Raw genomic sequence first — 17,600 nt, forward strand, 5'->3', positions numbered from 1 at the left:
ACATCTATTCATAGCCAAAATATTCCTGGTTGTAGAAGAAACTGATGAAAAAAAATTACCAGGTGGGAAAAATATTTGAGCAGATGATACATTCGTCATGGCTGTTACCAATGCAGAACAGGCAGATCGACAATTCACCCTCGAATGCTGTCTAAAAAACGTAAAGCAGAGTGGGTCCAATTCAGAAAACACCACCCCTCCGCAAAGCCCACACCAAGCCAATTTCCAACAGCCAACATTTTCCATTTTATTTCCTCTATAATATTTAGCTCTTTGCTTTAATTATACTTGATATTTGTAAAGAGAAAGCTGGCGTTGTAATAATTGGATGGCTTTTTTATCTCTGTTGGCAGAGACAGAATTTTTCTCTTATATTCGAGGAGCAATACAAAAGCAAAACCTCCTTTTCACAAACTCAGTGCCAGAAGTACCCTCTGAGTCACACAGTTTCTTGAAATCGTGTTGTTCTGAAAGTTCTGAGATGTGTGTGCTATCTTCAAGCTGTTGCAAGGATCGCACTTTTCTAAGTTAGAAGCCTGCCACCGCAGTCCCACCAGACCGTGTGCACCTCTCCTAGATGGGCTTGTCTTTGGTTATTTTCTTAACTCTTTTTTCTATAACTGCTGCATTCTTCCCTGGCTAATGTTGCTTCAATTCTTATCTTTACTCTCTTTCTTCTTGCTTCTCTCACTTCTGTCCTTTTTCTTTTCCTTTCTCCCTTTCTTTTTCTCCCCTACATATCACCCTCATATTTCCCCACCTCTCCTGCAGTGTACAAAGCAGAGAAAAGTAATAACAGCCATTTAAAACTGAAGAAAACAAAATGTGTGGTTCCCTACATAAAAAAATAATATTCTTCCTAAGCTCGTCTTTTTTTCTTCTAGGGAAAAAAAATTCAAACTGAGTGATGAAACTTCAGAAACCTGGAACAATATTTTCGGCTTTGGAGGAATAAAAATATGAATCTTCTATTACAAAAAATTCTGAATTAAATATTTTAATATCCATAAATTATTAATGATTGAGAATAGCATAAAATATTATTACATTTTGTCATTAAGTAAGAAGCATTGCATTAAATCTAGAGCACCGTGGTCTTGAATAGTTGAAGACATTGTAAGTGGACCAAGTAGGCAGAGTCTGACGTAAACGTCAGATTCTGTGAACATGCACAGCATCTAGGTTTCATGTTCCCATATTTCTATACTTTCTAAATAGCAGAAAGTTACTTACATTTTAAAATTCACTTTGCAAGAAAACTAGCTAGCTCCACAAGCACATGGTTCCCAAAATTCCCATGTATATTCACACGATACCTGTTTTGAAAGGACAGTTACCTGTTTTCAGTCACAACTTAGGTGTAAATCTTTAAAATTTTAGCTGACAGGTTTTACTATGTAATAAAACATGTCAAATTTGAGCTGACAAGTGGGTTTCATTTTTGGAAGGTTTTGCCTCACACCTTTTCCCATTATAATACAAGGACTACTTAGCCATATGATTTTCTGCAAAACTTAACAGAAAATGTAAAACATAATGCATGTCTCAACATCTTAACGTTTATATGGAAGAGCTCCGGGCAGGGAGAAAAGGAATCTTGCTAAATTGAGAACGAGTACTGTCTGTAAGCAAGGAAGCTGCCAGCCTACATCTGCCCTCCTCCCAATCCTTGCCTGCTATACCCAGCCTGAAGACGAGTTCCCTATCTCCGGAATATCTCTGAAATTCTCCAATTACTCTATCTGAGGAATTATAATAAACATGACCCAGTCACACCTATCAAAGCAGAGGATCTAGCCGTTGAGATGCTGGCCAGGAAGCAAGCTAACCACAGACTTACAGTTTGTCTTTTAATAGCCGCAAGGATGCAAAGCACCGTCATCCCACTAAGTGTGCATGCACACCAGCCATTTAATCAAACTGGAAATTATGAGATAATGGATTATGCTAATTCAGTTAAAGTCACAATTCATGTTGAAAATAAATACTGATCCAACAAGTTATATAAATAATAAGGTTCTTTCTGTGTGAGTGTTGACTACAGGTTGGTGAACGATTAAAATGTATATATTTCACTGTATACATGTGTGTGTGCCTGTGCATAAAAATGCCTCACCCATTCAGCATAATCATTAACATGAGCATTAAACAACAAGAACTGACACTGTAGTTGGACTACAACAGGACTTCTTAATTTTGTGCTAGATCCTTAAATGAAAAGAGACGTGAAAATTATATTTGCCTACAAACTTTTAATTATTTAACTTTTAATAATAAATAGTTACAATCTTAATTTTTCATGCAATTATCTCAACATTAAACAGAAAATAATATTTATTTATTATCAAATGTCACGTAACAAAAGAAATGCGCTGCTGCTATTAAAAATGGACCACTAGCGCCCCCTTCTGATATAAAAAGGAAGAAATATATTCTTAGGACTTGAAAAGACATTCTACACTAATCCTGTAAGCAGCTGTCTCAAGTCAGATTCATGCCAGTTCTTTTCTGATTTAATAATAAATCCGAGTTTTTCTCCTAAGATGTTGGCTATTCTGGGGTTTGACTGTGTTTACCACCATCGAAAGCATGACAGAGGCTGGGAATCGTGTTGAATGTTACATGTAATCAAATGTCCTTTATTCAAATTGAGTTTTAAAATAAATTCAAAAAATTGCCTTCTTAAAGAGCTGAAGTTTTTATCGTCATCGGCTATATATCCGATTGTGTGAAAGCCAATAAACTTGAATCTATATCTGCCTTAATCACGTTAAATGTCATGTTGCCGCACTTTTCACCAAATTCGAGCTGATAGCCACCGACACACTCATTCATTACACTCCTTTCTGACATAACATAAAGGGCAAAAGGCAGCATGATAGATTAAAAAGATATTATGGTACAATATTAATTATAGCATACGCACCTTTTCTAGCTCAGGCTGCATATAAATGTCTATTTTCATTTTTACATTCACAATATACTTGGAAGGAAAATAGATTTATTACATAGTAAATGGAAATTTTGGTCAGATATTTTAGTGCTAGGATGGACTCAAGAATGGGCACACTAGAAATTTTGAAATTTAATCTTTAATGCCACTTTGAGTTTTATGCAACTATGATAAAAATCTAAGACGGAAAGGTATCAGAAGAGAAACAGATAACATGAAACAAAAGCACTTAAAATTTCTTCTCCATGAAACTAAAAATCTGATATAATCTTTGTCCCTCAGGGAATTTTTAAAGACTATAACAAAACAAATGTTTTCAAAAGATAAATATTACAATATAAGATACTCTATCCCTGACTAACAGTGTGTTGAAGTGTTGAAAATATGACAGCAAGTCTCTGAAATTTTCCATTAGTAAAATGACCTATGAATCAATCTTATTTAAAACCACTTAAATTTGTTAGCATGAAAATACTTATTATTTAGAGCACACTGAGAGAACAACATTCGGAATTTTTAATTAATCAGCCTGAGAAAAACATTCTTCTGCAACCAGAGTACCGTACCGTGCTGTACCTAAGACAAGCTTGCTATGAATCCTGTGAACTGATTGAGCAAACTTCAGCATTAAGACGCATATTCCAAGGAAACATTACCATATTCTAATCACAGTGATTGTGCTTCCTGAGAAACATGCTGAGAGTGTTTTGTTTGTTTTGTTGCTTTTCAGCCTTTCCTGCTGCCCAGTTCAGGTTCATTTCTTTTCCACTGGTGCAGTTCACCTTCCGCACTTTGGAAATGACAACCAGTTCAATTTGGTGATGCGGAAGGACAGAGCCCATCAGCTCTGATGGGACTTAATGAGATGGTTTAGTTGTACTGTACCGCTGCCTTGCAAAAGACTGGCAAGCCAGGGAGGAGCAACACAGGGATGATTTGTGAAAGGATGCTTTGCCCATCAGATCGTGGCTCTTCTGTACTCATCCCTTGGTGCAGAGGAAGAGTGGGGTGAGGCCTGCTCAGTTTTGCATTATTCCCGTTTGCTGGGAATCTCTGGCATAAATGTGTGTAACTTCTAGAATTCTCTGTCATGCTCCAAATACTTGTAGTCCACATTTCTCCTTCAGGCTTCCCATGTATCACCAAGACATTGCTCTGTGTATGTAATAATCATCCAAATGGACAGGCAGCTTAGCTTATAAAGCTGTTTTGAGAAGCAATAGCAACTGCTTCACATCAAAAGAAAATTAAAATGTATCGGACTCGAGCTGCAGCTCTTTGTAATCAGAGTTCTTGCTTTCCTATCATCACCAGGACTGTGTGCAGAACACCTCCGAGGACGCTCTCTGAGCTCAGAGGACAGCTCACTCTGAATGCAAACCACACTCAGTAAATCTGCAGAGTGCAGGTGCTGGAGAGTGGACAGACGCTGTAGACGCGCTGGATTGCATTAGTTCCCTTTTCTACGCTATAAAAGCCTTAAGGCATAAAGGACACTATATTCATGAATTGCTAGTGTTTTAATTGTACACGAAACAGCAATGTATAACATTAAAAGTTCTACTAAACTTAAAAGAAGCCACAGAAAGAAAGCAAACGTGTTCTTTAATCCATGTATGCCAATTGCTCAAAGGTTTTGAAATATTTGGGGAAATAAATGAGCATTTTCCATGTGTAACAGCATTTAGCTTCTGCAATCATCTTAGTTCCCCTGGCTTTGTGATGTATCCTCTAACTTAAATTCTAAAATTGGTTTATCTGTGTACCAATGATAAGCATCAGAAAAAAAAGGGGGGGTGCTGTAAAAGTAGCAAGTCCAGCTCTTGTAATTGTTATGATAGATTCCAACAATTTGATACGGATTTTTTTTTCACAGTAGACAGTGGGAGTGCATAACTATAGTATGATCAAGGCTTATTTCAATAGTTTGAAATGTCGAATGAGTAATTTTATTCTCCTTCATTTTTAAACTATATACAGAGACAACACAAAATTATATAATGTTGCATTTGTTTTAGCGTACTTTTCCTTCATAAGGTTTCTTGTCTAAACATTTCACTAACATTGTGCAGTTTTAAACTGGAAAAAAGAACAAAGTCACACGTGTGACAGTTTATCAGAAATAGATTAAGTGACAGCTGTAACTAGAATCAGAATCAGAGATTATTTTAATACTTCCAGGAAGAGTACAATTTACAAAAGTACATCAGAGTGATGTTAAGAAGCTATGGTGGAGGTGCTTCCTTATTATAAGGTGCATTCTGAAAAATAAACTTCCAAAATAACTTCTTCACTAGAAAATTTTAAAGTATAGTGGTATATCTCTTAGTTCAACAACTCAATTAGTCAATTGCTTCACTGACAGCAAAGAAAGCTATTCTTGAAAGATTTTGCTCATTATGAAATTTTTGTAAAATTTATGATTCTTCAGTTACTTCCTGGTGAGATTATTGTTCTTATTATAATTTTAAGAACATGATACATGCTTTCAATGTTTTAATACATGAAGTAGGTTGTATCTTATCTGTTTCATATTTAATTTCTAAAATGAATTCATTTGAGGAAAGCTTTGCTGAATCTTACTTAGCAAGTCTTTAGTTTTTGTATCTAGAAATGTTTTCTCTATTTCCTCAAAAATTACCTAAATTACTCTCAAGAAAAATCATAGTAATTTAAAAGACATTATCAAAAAGTCTCCTCTAATATCAAATATAAACTGCCCACTTCACTCCAGAGTAAATCTGCTTCTGATCTGTGCTTCGTGCACCATCTTGAAATACTTATGTGGATGTGTTCCTCTGCATAGCATCCACTTCAGAGTGGAAACAGGAGGTTCTGATGAACAATTTATCCCTCCAACTCTAAAGTGTCTACCATAACACCACAATGGGATAGTGGCTATAGACAGCACAACATCTTTTAAGGAAAATCAGACTCTATGCTAACTCCTTTCCACTTCAAAATTGCTCAATTTAAATTTTCATTCCACCTATTCTTTATTCAAAAAGTACACTTCAGCAATTAACCAGTACCTTGTTGGATATTTATGAGTTTATATATTTTAAGGGTGAATATATTTTAAATTTAGTCAATTGCACTGTCTTTGTATCAGAAGCAGGAGTACAAAATGGCTACAATGAATGAAGGTGTATGGGATCCTAATTGTCACAGATATTATGTTTTCTTTCGATCAAAACAGCACAGTAGACAGTCTCTTTCAACTACTGTGGGATGTATTATAGAAAATTCACTCACATTCACATTATTGCAAAGGTAATTTTTTCTCTTCACATTTTGTAGAAATATGATCTCTTAATAAAGCCCAGCTGGAGGTGGGGGGTGGTAGATGAGGTAAAAAAAAAGTCGTAGAGTGATAGGAAATGGGTGAATAGATGCAAGAAAAGCATAAAAAGCATCGAACATAAAGATTAGAGATGCCACATATTATGGATTTTGGTTAATAGAGGAGAATCTGTTAGTATTGTAATATTTAATTATTCAGCCTCCCTTTTCTGTTTGCTGTAAAAAACAGACTTTGGATAAAAGCAGTGGATTTTCAACTGGCTGGCCAAGACTTATCTCTCTGAACTGGAACAGAAGACAAACCTATTCTGAGTACTCATAAATGGTTGCACAAATGACCATGTGGATAAACTACTAGATAATTATGAAAATTATAAACAAAGAAATAAGAAAGACTAAGCTATATGCTACAGTATAATCGAGGAGACAGTCACTCATAACATCCTACCATACATTTTCATATGATCACTGAGGCTCCAGCTCTGTAAATTCAAGCATTCTGCACACTCCCACAGTCTTCAGTACAATTAACATTTTCTCCCTGAAAAGAAAAGCCATAACTTAACCCAACTGTAAGATGTCCTGAAAGGATTTGAATAAACTCAGATATGACATCACAAAGCAATTAATCTTTTATTAGAAACAGTTCTTGCAAGTACTCTAACATTTTTATTACATTAAGGAGAGAAATAGCTGGTTTTTAATGGCAGCTCATCTCCTTGAAATGGATTGATTTCTTCAGACTCTTCTGTTGGGACTTGTACTGTTGAAAGCAAGCCGTTGATTGTTCATAGCATTTGCATGAATGTGTATGTGCCTGTGAGTGACCACTATGTGTGAAGTCTAAGGGGACTCTGCCATGTTAATGAGAAATGGAGGAATCCCATGTCTAGCAGCATCTGGAGTAAGTGTGAATCACATAATTTAAAGCTGCCTTAGGCAGCTTTGACTTACATCCCTTGTTTCAGATTTTAGACCTCTTTTCTTTAAAAAGCACTTTGGTCTCTATAATATTAAAAGGGGGAAGTGTTTCCCTTGTGTCTCAAGAAGCAATTACAGGTTGAGTGTAACACCATCTTTTGCATGATGAGGGAGTAGAATGAACATCACAAATTCCTTCCTCTGTTTTAGGGAGACTTGAAGAGGTAGTTAGGTATAGTCCAATCACACAATGGCACTCAAGAAAAAGACCATATCATGGGGGAAAATCTCAATTAAACACATTTTCTCTAGGGCCAAACTTCTGAATATAAAAGCCCAAACTTTTTAATTTAGATGTGGTCATGTATAGCAATTATAATGTACCTTCTTTAAGAATGTGATGTTTGTAACTTTTACGGAACTTAAAATCATGGCAGTGATACGAAATTTAAAATGAAAATTGCTTTTATTTCAAAATAGAAAATATATATTCTGTCTACATAAGTGACTTTTAAAAATTAAACCCTCTGGGCCATCTTGGCCTGGGTAGTTACACACCTTATAAATCAGGTTCAGAAAAAAGTAAACCTGCAAAGCTCCCAGGGACTAAACCACCAACCAAAGAGTACACATGGAGGGACACATGGCTCCAGCTGCATATTTAGTAGAGGATGACCTTATCTGACATCAATAGGAGGGAGCCCCTTGGTCCTGTGAAGGCTTGATGACCCAGTGTAGGGAAATGCTAGGGCACTGAGGCAGGAGAGGGTAGATGAGTGGGGGAGCACTCTCATAGAAGCAGGGGACAAGGGAGGGGACAGGGGGTTTAACTGGAAAGGGGATAGCATTTGAAATGTAAATAAATAAAATAACCAATAAAAAATTGAACAATTTCACGACGTGGAAGACAGGCATTTGGAGAAAAATAATTTTGTAGCTAACTTCATTGAAAAGATATGATTTGGGAGTGGTGGTTGTCTCACAAGATGAAGCCAGTCAACCTTCTGTTCTGGAATGGATAGAACTAGAACTCCATTAGTCTACATTGCTTATGAAAGAGCTGTGGATAATTAATGGTTTCTGAAAGAAAGAGTCCATTTTGTTTTATTTTAGAAAATAAAAAGCATTGTTTTGGTTAAAACATTACTGAAATGTCCAACAATCTTTGGACTTTGTTACAAGATCAGTGGATGCAATGGGATATCTCAAGTGTTTGCTCAAATTCATTCCACCATGAATTGATAGACAAGATTGGAAATTTTCAGATTCCCAAGAGTTGGCAGCTTTTACTTGAAAATTGTACCAACTTACGATTTGCCACAACTCCAATGTAGCAGACAGACCAAAGCAGCAATGGAAATGTAGTTAATTAATCTCGGCAATAGTTACTAATAGAATTTGGCAGTGATGTTACTAATAGAAAGTAATTCTTTATTTTTGTAATGTAATGAACCACAGCAAAAAATGTATTATTTTTTATGTAAAAGTGCAAAAGCTTTAGACAAAAAAAAAAAAAAAATTACCAAAGCCAAGTGTGATGGCCCAAGCCTACAATCCTAAAAGCTAACAGGTGAGAGACTTGAGAATCAGAGGCTGAAACCCAGCCTCATACACACACACACACACACACACACACACACACACACACACACACACAGTGAGTTGGAAAAATGTCCAGAGATGTTCCATTAAAAGGGTATGAGTCTGACATTTCAATTTATTTACTTACTATTTAACTGTAGCTCATTGAGTCTATTTGGTGTTGCTCAAATTGGCATGGACTTGTCATCATCCCCTGTTGTATGGGGAAACTGCCAATGGCCATACTCCTAAGAAAAAACAAGTAAATCTCCCTCTCCCTGCTTCTCATCTAGAAAGGGCTGACAGAAGCCCTGCCACAATCTTTGCTGGAATTTTTAGAGGCTGAAATTTTACGAGTCAAGTTTCCATCAAGAATCTTAATGTTTGATTATTTTATACATAAGTATTTGCCTTAAAATTTAATAAATCTTGGTGTACCAAAGATGACTCTGAATATGAAGCAAAAGTAAGAAGAGAAAAGAGAATTTCCATTAATAAAAATGCCTTACACATATTAATTAGCTGCTAAACAGCAACCCCATCTCAGCTGCCATAGCCCCTATGTCAGAGTTGCCAGTGCACCCCTGCACTTCATATGACATGCCAGACCTGGCTTAGGAATGCAGACCTAAGAGTATCACACAAAATTCCCAGTCATATGCTATTTGAAATGCTTAATTTTTCCCCAAAACTGTCTCTACCAGATAGTTCTCATTTTGACACTAAATGAACAGTTGTATAATATACACATTTTTTGAATTATTAAACAGGCTGATTTCCAGAGAATGAAATTGTTAGGACAACAAATGAAAGCATCAAATATCCCAGCAGTTTTGATAAATCTAGGTTTGTTGAAGGGTCCTGAAGAGAGGAGAGCCATATGACACTTTCAGTGTGACTCTGCTCTGAGATCCTCAAGAATCCCACATGAAACAGAGGGGTCATTTATGTCTCCTCTTTAAAATAAATGCCATCATATATAGGAACTCTAAAAACTAAGAAATGTTCTTCCTAAATTTCCATTTTGATTCATATTTAATGAAAATTTTTTTCAGAATCGATACACTCAAATTTAATCAGCCTTACTTTGAATTTCAGCAGCCAAGAGTAGTTGTTAGTTATAGCTCTTTGTTCAGAATTTGTTGTCCTTAATAGGCTTTTGTTTTGTCTGTGTTAGCTCTTACTTCTGTTGTTGAAAGAATCAAACCAAGATAAATATTCTCTCAGGCAAATAATAACAAATAAATAAGTAATATAAACTAGAACTGTAGATGCTTAATGTTTTCAGCTTAGATAAATATGTTTTAAAACAATTAGATTAAATATATTTATTTTCCATCACTATTTTAACTTTTCTTTTAAATATATGAAGTTACAATTAAAATATATAATCTTGAGTATAAGAATTATACAGGACAGATACATGATTACCTACATGTAATGTGTTAAACAATATGCTTATGATATTATCATAAGTTAGAAAGACTACATAAAACACTAAATTTTAGCAAGAAAATTAATATTTTTCTCTTGAAGAGTATGCATAGGCTAAAATATAACTTTAAATTTCTTTTTAAGGCAAGTGCATTTTTGTTCTTTAGCATATGTGTTTTATTTTACTAGAAGAACAGTAACCTAACAAAAAGGAATTTCTTTTGCTGAAATAAAGTATGGATTTTGTTGTTTTAAATTAAACAGTAAAATTAAAGTTAGATTAGAATTTTTGAGAATAATGATTTTTGTTAAAATCTTAGACAAAAGTCATGCCAATTCACTCCTACAATCTTTAGTGATGATTTCTATTTAATTTGTGTAATTTCTTTTCCTGAATGCAATTTCAACATATATTTATTTATAATATGCTTACAAAGTCTTGTGATTTTTGAAATGTGGCATATTATTCAGCTGTGGGTCTTTGATGTGTGTTTTCCCCTCAATCCATGCTCCAACAATTCTGTCATACAGAGAACTGAAAATTAAGTTATTCTCGCCAGCAATACTCCCCCACAAAGAATCCATCAAACCATAGATATAAACCTCAGAACAATTCCTGCCAGGCTTCTCATGCAAACGCTGCAGAAAAACTTACAAGAGCACTTCAAGATATAGAGAACCCTTCAATACAACCCAGTATAATAACTTTTACTTGCTAATTTCTATGGGTCAGTTGCAAAGGAATAGACCTGTCAATCAGTTTCAGATGTAGCAGAATCTGTCTGTCTACAAACAGGGATACTTTGTCGTTGCCATAGAGACTAATCCTCCACTTTCCTTCTGTTGACACAGCTAGTCACAGTCTAAACTACCTGATCACACTTTTAATAGGCAGCTGACTGGAGTACCATAAAATACTCAAATCAAGTTTGCAACACTTGAGACACATAGTGTTGATTTTTAAAAAATATTAAAATTTAATCTTTTTCATATATTCAGTCCTATTTCTTCCTTTAAGCAAGCTATCTTGGAATAATCAACTGCTACTTTGATAAATATGTCACTAAATATCTGTTTTCAAAAATAAAAATATGAATAAAATAAATCTTATAAAGACAAGGATCTATTTGTCTTATCTTTACAGAGTTATGAATGGTTTACATGTGCTTCTTTGTTCTCTCTATTGCCAGGCAGGTGATTGCCCAATGCCTTTTTGTCCAAAATTCTCAGAGTCAGGGAACTTGCACCATCAATTACTTAAATATTTAATTACATTAAATCATTATTATATGTTCATGTTAGAAACTAGTTTTTTTTTTAATTCACAGGAGTTAAGACAATCATAAGATGTTTGCAGTTTTAACCTAGTCAATTGTAATGTTAAACTCAGTTTTATGATACCAAGCTATTTAGTGTTCCATGTAAATAAAATGTTTGAGAAATTATCAACAGTTAGTGTCTCGCCACCTAGGAAAACACTGAGGTTACTTAACCCTGAGGTTCAAATCTCTATAAAAGCCACTGAAAATTTCCATGTTTCTTTATATGTTTTCTTAAGAAGTATAAAATTCTATGAAATTTGTTATACTATAAAGTCCCACTTAAGATTTCCAAAGGTTATTGAACTGTGGTAGCCTGCCCTTCCAGCATGCTTAATGAAGAGTTTTTAGTGACTCTTTCAATTAAGAAAATTGATGTGTATCACTAATTACATCAGTAAAAATCAGAAATCATCAATAAGTGTTGCAATTAATTATTTTTAAATCATGAAAAAAATGACACACACAAGATAAATCCACAGACTCTTCAGACGAAAAGTATTTAGGAAGAAAAATAAAAAGAAAAAAAAATACTATAAATTGAAAGCAATTCATAAATAAATAGCTATCTTTTTTTCTAGTAAATCAACATGAAATAGTACTAAAACCACTTGAATCAAATACATTCTCTGTCTTTGGCAGATTAGCAATGCTTGAGTTTTGAGAGTTGGTTATGTATCTATTTTATTAATAATTCACATCACACTGGCATGGAATAAAATAAAAGTTCTCAGTCCAGATGCAATTTTTTTTATAGAATAACAGTGTGAAATGCTTAAGCATGTGTTTCATTTAGATGAATAAATAGTTTTCATCAGTTTTTGTTCTTGGACTATTTTATTCAAAAACATATATTCTTAACATACACAACTTGTTGCAGTCCTTTTAATTTTAAAAGTGGATGCAGTAAATAAACTGCCCTGTTAATTTTCAAAGTTGTCGACTTCAACAAATTAACAAGTTTTTACATTGTGTACAACTAAGAGGTTCTCCTGTTATAGACAACTCACTCCTATATGACATCATAAAGTGTTCATTTTACACACTTTTATGCCTATACCAGGAAGATTCGTATGATAATGCACACCTTTTACTGCATCACTAAATAGGCAGAGGCAGACAAAGGTCAGTGTGGGATATGTAGTGAGTTCTAGGTTAGCCGGGCTACACAGTGAATGCTTATCTTTTAAAAGGAAAGAAAAAAGACTTCACCAAAGTGAAAATCACTTTGTAGTTCTATCATAAATTCCAGTGAATATTTCAGCTACTTAATATTAAGCTAAGAAGTGCAATAGTCAGCTCTTTTAGAACTTTTTACAGGATCTCATAGTGTAACCTAGGCTGACCTAGAAGTTATTATCCTCTAGATATTTGCCTGGCTCTGCTGTCCCAATGGCTGAAATTAAATGTGGATATCACCATACCTGGCAGGAAGCATGATGTAATATTTTAATGCTCTATGTTCTCTCTCCCTCTTCTCTCTCTCTCTCTCTCTCTCTCTCTCTCTCTCTCTCTCTCTCTCCCTGTCCTTTACTCCATCCCCCCCCCCTTGTTTCAGGACTAAGCCATCTCCAGAGCTAACCTTTCACTAGAACAGTTTCCACTTCTTCGAGGACACAAGTATATGAATATTTTATCAGAACACTGAAAGTCATACTATTTTTAAAAAAAAGACAATCAAGGGTTAGGTTCATCTTCTCTGACTGAGTCCATATCTGGCAGTCTTCTGCTGTATATATGTTGGGGGCCTCATATCAGCTAATGCATGCTGCCTAGTTGGTGGCTCAGTGTTTGAGGAACCCCAGGGGTCCAGGTTAGTTGAGACTACTGGTCTTCCTATAGGGTCACCCTCCTCCTAAGCTTCTTCCAGCTTTTTCCTAATTCAGCCACAGGAGTCAGGGGTTCCAGGGAGTGTGGAGGTCTGGTGGGGAGGGGACATCCCTCCTGAGAGAGGAGAGTGGGGGGGAAGGCATGGGATGTGGAACAGTCAGAAGGTGGAATGGGAAGGGTATAATGTCTGGACTATGAAAAAGTAAAGAATAAAAAGAAAAAAAGGAAAACATAAAGAAAGAGAGAGAGAGAGAGAGAGAGAGAGAGAGAGAGAGAGAGAGAGAGAGAACAAGAACAGAGCCTCTATATTTTGATGCAGCTCAAGCTGCTCAGGATCTACTAAAACAGTTTCAGAGTTGGTTTCCTTCTTGACCTGCACTACTTACAACACGTCAATGATGACGTCATACTTGGTATAGTATTGCTCCTCTGTTTACTGCTACCATGTGTCCTTCAGTACCTATCTTCATAATTTTTATATCTGAAGAGTCAGATACATGGCATTCTTCTAAAAACATCCTCTTCTCCAGTTTGATTGAATTTGGCCAAGGCCAGTAAGAGTGTTCTTGAGCTCCTATCAACCTAAGACAGAACATACATCAGTGCTATGTATGTTTCCACAATGGGTAAGAAGGAGCAATATAGACACCAACCTAAGACAGGTATATTCAGCTGGAGCATCCTTTACTAAATAAAATAAAAAGGGAACTGTAGAGAGCCAGAGTACCACCATGAGAGCAGTGTGTGGAGCCAAGGTCAGAGAGCAGTGTGTGTAGTCAAGAGGAACTCTTATATATTTTTAGTCTGTAGAGGAACTTTCTCAAGAAGAGCTTTTGTTTGCTGAAGTGCTTTTAAGCTAAAGCTACATAAACTTTGAGTCTTAACCAGGGAAAAAAAATGACTCATCAATCCAAGCTTAATTCACCTCTTATTTCTTTAGGCTTAATCATAGCACTAAAACCCTCTTAGAAGTATGGATGAAGCCCTAAGTCTATCATATACTGTCCCTTTTCTTATTGATGACATTAAGCTCTTGTCACATTTGATTTTTCATTCCTGCTTTCCTTCATCAATTTTTGTTCTTATCCAAATCAATATTTTCTTTATTTTGTTTCAATCAGTGGCTGATCTAAATGGCTCTTTACCTGCTAAGTTTCCAGCCTGGCACTCGCCACACCAAATTTTAAAAAAAGAAAAAAAAAAACAGCTCTAAACTCATCTCACTGACTCTAAAGACCTATGTTGGCAATTAAATAAACTTTCCACTAAAATTATTTTAGGTAATAAATAGAAATGTATCAGTTGACACATCAATACTCAACATGACATTCAAATTTCTTTCACATACCCCCTTTTGTTCACAATGTTATTTTGTTATGATTTTCATGTGTCCTCTGCTTTTTTAAAAAAGAAAAATCTGAGGTGGAAAATTAATAGGTTTGAGAAGTGGGTCCACTTTGTATTTCGGTGGCAGAATACTACAAGTAGAAAAATTAATGAGGAACAGATATTTGATGTCTTTCAGTTCTGGAAGCTGGAAAATACATGGTCCTGGCACCAGCTGCCTTGCTGTCTGGGGTGGCCCTCGTCTTCTTCCAAGATGAACATGAGATACTCCAGAGGAAGGTTGGTTGGCTCTGTCAGTAGCATAAGGCAAGAGGAACTAGAAAGGAAAGCTGATTCTAACAGCAGCATTACTGCCTTGGTTAGGGTAGAGTCACTGTGGCCCAAGCACTTCTCACACAGCTCCAGCACTCTGGACAGTGCTACATTGTAAACTAAGTCTCTAAATGATGTTAGAATGAAAAATTAATCAACCTGTACTTCAGAGTATCACCAAAAGGAAAATACTCTTTTACTTCAGTCATTGATACTACCCTAGACCTAGAAATGTGAGTTCTCAGAATACATGTCCTCCATAATTTAAGAAAAATTTATTTGAATTCTAGTCCATTGTGGGTAGTGTGGCTGGAAATGCAGAAAGGTCCTCCAGGTCGGAAGTTAGCGGCGGCAGTGGCTGCAGCTACAGTGGTTCATTACAGGCCTTCTCTACAGTTCCTCACAGTTCGGCCCCAATGACATGAGAAAGTCTGAGTTTCCAAAATGGCTTTATTGACATGAATGATGATGGTTGAATCTGGATGCACATCCCTGTGAAACTCAGGGCAGACCTGAGTTAAAAAGGGAGGGAGAAAGGGGGGAGGGTCTGGGGAAGAATGTTTAATTGGCTATGTCCTCTGGCCTTTAGGTATCTCATTATTATGTAAATCTAGTGAGGCTGAGGCCTGTAGTCATGCCATCCACCTGTGCCCTTTGGGAGGGGCTGTATCATACATGATTAAACAGTGCAGGTTAATGGAGTTCCATGTCACATGTTAGGAGCCTGGATTCTGAGCGTGTGGTGGAATAAATGCCCGTACCTTGCAGGGTCTCTGAGCTACTTCCAGCCAGTGCTTCTACCAAAAACCAAGACCCCTTTCATAGCCCTACATCTCCCCCTGTTTTCTTTTTTAAAAAGAAGGGGAGGTCACTATCATCTAGTGAAAATTTTGGATGAGGAAGTAAAAAAAAAAAACACTATGTAGGCTGTAGGGGGTAGCACAATTAAGTCACAGGGCAAGAGGAGCTTAGGGTGGGGGTTGGGAAGGCAAAGGCTCATTGAACCAATTAAAGACAGGTGGTACAATTTGATGGTAATAACATCTGCTTAATCTAGATAGACACTATGTTTTCCTTACTAACATGTAACTTTTAGCTATTTGACTTTGGCAAGAAAGTTTGTCTGTAGCTGGAAGGTCTGGATCTGTCTTCTGTAGGGCTCAGCATATGTCTCTGGATTTCAGCATGTCTCTGGAGTTTGGCGTGTCTCTGGAGTCTCAGTCAGATGGTGTGGCTGGAAGAAGGCAGCTTGGCATCCCAGGCAGGTTCCAAGAGATGGTTTTGTCTCTGCTGGACTTGCAGGAGCACCTATAGGATGTTCCGCGCCCCTCTCTGAGTCCCCTTCGCCCGAGAAAGAGACATGTGAGGCAGTGTTCAGGTGGTTACCACAGCGAGGCTTTATTCTTGTATCAGCAGAAGCGGAAAGACCCAAAGCCCGGGAAAGGCACTGCTATATGTACCCTAGAGTGGCGTGTTCACTTCTGATTGGCTGTTCACTCATTACCCATAATACGCCCCGGGGATGGGCAGTGACTTTGGTGCGCTTTTGCCTTTTGCACAGGATGCCCGAGCCATCTTGTAATGGCGAATACTGTCATGCTCACCGTGGCTGCTAACAATAGTATAGTCACAACTGGGATAGCAACAGCCCAGGAGTGGGGTGTATGCAAAGGGTTGGTAGCCAGTATTAAGCTACCCTCGAGCAAGCATGTCATGGTCTGCTGTTAAGATCCTAGAAAACAAAGGTGTTTGAGGAAATCTTAGTCTGAGAAGATACCTTTGAGTCCTTTTTTGGATGGCTGGGGGAGAAAACATCATGTTAATTATGTATCTGGGATAGGCAGCAACAGTTTGTCTGCAAAAGGAAACTAGTTGTTAATTAAGATTTGAAAAATAATGATCAGCATGTTGATTTGACCTGTAGAAGTAGATTAGATGACTTTTGAACCTTAAAGAAATTTCAAAAAGTTGGAAAAAAAAATGTTGAACATATATCATGAGTGTTAGAGAGAAAAGGGAACATTTAAACAAAAAACAAGAAAATTTTCGGTTGAGAAACACATATTGTTGCTTTAGGTGTTCCCGTTAGGAAGAAAGAAAACGTTTAAATAAAAAACAAGAAAAAAAATTCGTTGCAAAGCATGAATGTTGTTGTAGGTATTTCTGTTGGGGAGAGGAAGCATTTATGGTGGGTTTAGAAGCAGTTGGGAAGGGGCCTGCCCTGCCATGCAGCAGCTGTTCTGCCACCTGGTGGCTGGGTGTTCCAGCAGAGAGGCTCCCTGTATTCCCGTTTGCTTTTCTTAGTCGGTAAATCTTAAATGTAGAGGAGAAGAAAGGCCAACCTTGAAGAAAAGCTCAAAGCAAGAAACATAGGGGCTTGATAGGAGAGTCAGAAGGAGTGAGATTCTGTGTCAAAGATTGAGTCATGGAGGGAGAGACACGTGGAGGCTGACTTGAAGCCAGCAGCTTTTGGGAGAAGCTAGCAGGCCAGGCGGTGTGCAGTTTTTCTACGCTCAGCTTGTAGGTTTTAGCCGCCAGAAAAAAAACCTGTGCAGAACACAGGGGCAAAGGAAGCAGACAGGGTCCAGGCAAGCCAGCTG

Source organism: Arvicanthis niloticus, chromosome 29 (assembly GCF_011762505.2).
Source record: "Arvicanthis niloticus isolate mArvNil1 chromosome 29, mArvNil1.pat.X, whole genome shotgun sequence".
Taxonomy (NCBI): domain Eukaryota; kingdom Metazoa; phylum Chordata; class Mammalia; order Rodentia; family Muridae; genus Arvicanthis; species Arvicanthis niloticus.